This window comes from Gymnoscopelus braueri (genome assembly GCF_963280865.1).
Source record: "Gymnoscopelus braueri genome assembly, chromosome: 1".
NCBI lineage: Eukaryota > Metazoa > Chordata > Actinopteri > Myctophiformes > Myctophidae > Gymnoscopelus > Gymnoscopelus braueri.
The window spans coordinates 13181121-13185448 of NC_137603.1; positions in this window are offsets into that span (position 1 = coordinate 13181121).

Consider the following 4328-nt stretch of genomic DNA (forward strand, 5'->3'; position numbering starts at 1 on the left):
GTGCCCGTTGGACACTGGCCTACTCTGGAGCGATGCAAGTCGGGAACGATGCAAATTGGGAATGCATGCCCCACACGAGTATGCAATACCCATTGTACCAGTTGTACCCATTGTGAGAGTACCCGTTGTCCCCATCTGTCTGTCTGTGTCACTCTTACGCCCAATTGCCCACATATGGAGATCATCATTATATGCCCATATATGGGCATATCGGTCGGCTCGGCGGTTCTGGACAACTGGATCTCCATGTATGCCAATGTATTGGTCGGATCGGCAGTGCCGGACAACAGCCTATCTGACCGACTTGACACCAGCACCGCACTCCCTCGGGGCTTCGGCAACACGCGCCGAGTTTGAAGTCCACGACATAAAAGTGAAGGACAGATTCACTCACATGCACGCAGAGATTTAGCATCTATAGATGGATGTGTTATTTAACCCTGTGAGTGTGTACAGTACACTATCTACAAGCTATGAATGCATAGATTAACACTGAGGATTCAACTGTGTATAGAGAAGTTAAAGTATAGCGTATAGTTTGCCTGCTAGCAATAGTAACAGTCTTTTCCTCTGACCTGGCGGTCCTGTGGTTGCAAAACAACCCAGGCTCATAATAGTGTTCACAGGGGTCTCCACATTTCTATTTATTTATTTATTTTAGTCCACTGTAAAATCCTGAGTGTTAATGTAATTCTGAGAGTGCACAAATGGACCCGCGTGACATTGAGTCAGACATTTCAAATTGGGTAATTTTCCAAATATGGTAAGTAATCAGACAATAATTATCTATTTCCTCCAAGACCACATAGTTGCCACCGCAACCTTCGATGCCTTTGCCAAATAACATGCTATCTCGTTTCTCAGAACCACCTCCCTCAGAGCTTAAACAATGTCTGCTGCAGTATCATCTGCCTCGATGAAATGTCACCAGTGCTGCAAGAGATAAACCCTGCCATTAGCAGCTTTCTTCATTAGACCAATTAACGACCCTCAGGAAATGCACTGACAGAAAGTGTATTTTGAATGGGCTGCTGGTGAACAGATACATTAAAATACAATTTTGAAAATTTAATTAGAATCTAATGGCGATGGTCTTTGTTCAGGTGGAGAGAGAGAGAGAGAGAGAGAGAGAGAGAGAGAGAGAGAGAGAGGCTTTTGTCTCTTTTACTGTCTCTCCCTTCCGCTTTGCCTTATTCCAGTCATTCCTCCCTCAAACAATGCAAAATGTAGGTTCCACTCTTCCACTATAGAGGAACTGATGCGACAGCGTAAGCGTTTGTGAAGTTTTACTGTTCTTTGCATTTTCTTTCTCCACGGTCTCTGAGAGCTAATGTCAGTGACACATTTCACCAACTGGTAGAACACAACTGTCATTTCCTTTCAACACTATTACATAGCCTACATGTCACTCGACCTACTGTCAAGGTTTTGGTTTTGTGCAATTCTTCCTCATCTTCACATTCTTCAATTACTATGTTGCAGGAGACAGTGAGGGCAGTGCAGCACGTCAGTGTGGCAAGTTGTCAGGGTCAGGTGATTTGTCCTTCAATCCATTTAATAAAGTGTACCTTTATTGACGCTGCCACTGTAGTACAGAGGGAGACTGACTGCAACCATAGAGACACTGCAGTGTCATGTAGTGAAGATGGTGTTGTACAGAACACGCAATTTGGTAGCTTAGATGTGGGTGCTGTGGGTTGTCTCCAGCAGAGATCTTCACAATTCTTTATGTCATGGACCCACAGACTCACTTATAGACAAGGTACCCGCCAAATAAGTAGGTAGGCACCCTGATATGAAATGTGTTGTTTTCATATCTTGTGCACCATGGTTTAAATGAAATTACACAAATTGATTGTAGAAATCGATGGTGATATTGAAACATTGTTGGAATAGTCCCTCATACATTTTTGCATTGTAATCATTTCAAGTTAATTGAATTTTAATGAACTAAACTACTCCTCATTTGGCCGGGGAAGCCCTGGAACACCTTCAAGGATGCCTTGGGACTCCCCGAACACCACGTGCGTGTATACTGTCACATGCTGGTGTGGTGAGAACACTAGGACAGCGAGGCAGGCAGTGATCAAAAAACAATGATTTGGTGTTAAGACAAGTACACTCAGACATGACTCAAGAAAATGACCCAGCAAGGACTGACTGGGGAACAAGACTGATATACACAAGGGGTGATTACAAACATAATACACGTATAAGTACAAATACAAGATCTATAGTAGACAAGCCAGTAGATAAGGCAAAGTCTCAAGTGTGACATACAGTGAACAGCAAATGCCAATTTGCCTTAAACTTATTATCTAGATTGGCAGTTACCTTCGGAATCAAGCAGGGGCGATTCCAGGATCAAACATTTAGGTGTTTCAGCCCATAATGAGAATTCTGTATGACGATACAGTGCCTTGTAAAAGTGTTCAACCCCTTGATAAATCACAAATGTCAATGGATAACAATTAATACATGAATGGTTTTCTATATCTCTGCTGTCCAGCAGAAACCAGCTAACTCCAAAATGTAATTTTTTCAGGAAATGACTAAAACACAACAAAAAGTGTAGTTAGGAGGTTTTGTTCATCATTGATAAGTGCAGCTAAATGGACCTCCAAGCTCACAATGAGGTTGGAGGTCAAAAGGGGGTGGAGCCTGGAGTCAGCAAAACCAGCTAACTCCACCCCCCTTTGGTGGAGTTAGCTGGTTTAGCAGAAGGTTTGAGGATCCAGTGGAGTTAGCTGGTTTTGTCAGAAGTGCTTTTTAATACTTTTCATTGGTTCAATATTTTTTTAATCAACACACAGACATAAACAGTGTTCAATAGCACTGATTTATGGGGAAAAAAATGCAAAAGCGGAAGAATGGAGTTGGCTGGTTTCCGTGGTAATTTAACACCAATAACAATTGTAAGAATTACTTGTAAGTAAAATGAATTGAACGTCACAAAATACTTACTACTAAGAAAATGGAATATACTAAAGTTTTCAAAAGTATTCAAACCCTTTCAATTTGGCAAACTCAATAATAATGGTTCACAATGAACAATCACAGATTTCAATAATATACCTGTTTTATAGAGGCAACGACTCAATCATAATGACCAGAACATCCAAAGTAAGTAAAATGAATGTTGTTTTAGTCTCTGAACCATGGAGAGAGTCATCATAAACCAATGAAAGAAGTTAGAAGCAAACTTGTAAGAGATCTGAGCTAAAAACAACTTTGAAAAAGTTCAGTAGAGAAATAGCAGTAAGATGAATAGAAATAGTGCAAGAGTCATATTTGCTGAATGCTTATGGCCTACTGTGAATGGCATGATGGCATGAAAGAAACCATTATTCCTTCTAAAATATGGGGGTGGAAAATTGGCAAACTAATGACAAGGTACTACTATGCTTAGTTATGTGAAATCATTGTGGAGTCCATTGCAATGATTTGGGGCATTTGCTATGTTGTCTTTTTTCTTGTTTTTCTTATATCTGGAAAAACAGACATGTGAGGGTTTGTTCCAATGCTTCATTTCACTGTAGAGAAACATACTGTACTATCTATTGTACTTTTATTCTGTCGGTTATAGAGTGTGTTTCTATTAACAGGCCTGAAACCCATGCTTTTGCATGGACTTGGGGTTACCATTGCATGATTTATATTGTGTACCCGATACTCGACAGAGCTTGTATTTCCAGAGAAATACGCTAGATTCACATTGAACTTATTACAGTATACAGTTTGTGCCTTGCTATAGGCTTGGCCTTTCCTGCTCCCACGTCTTTTCGCAAGCACATTTTTCCAGAGACACCACACATGCCTTTTACACTGCAGCGCCAAAGATCTCCAATTAAATGCTGTAGCTGCATGCATGCTCACGGCAAGCTGCAAGCTGAGGACCACCTGCCACTAGTGACACGTGAGCGAGGGAGAGTTGGACTGAGAGCCCTCCCCCCTCCCCCTTCCCCCCAGCAGCAGATGAGGCTGGACACAGGATGACACTGTGGTAATAAGAAGAGAGTGAGAACAGAGCTCCATGTGGTTTTTATTCATCCTGAGATGCAGAGCCCTGTGAATAATCATCTATCCACCCACCCGGAGAGCCAGGTGTGGAGGCTGACAACGGACGCTTGTAAAATCCAGAGTGTTCATTTATCTCAGAGTTAAGTTAGCAGTCTGGACTGTGCCTTACAGTATAGTGGCCAAGGCTCAAACCTGTCTTGGACATTATTGACAGACACAGTTTATAAGCAGCACTTACCTTATCAACCACCAGCCATCTGTCGTCTATGCTCCTTAATTTATACGCTGCGCACCAAAAAGGATGTACA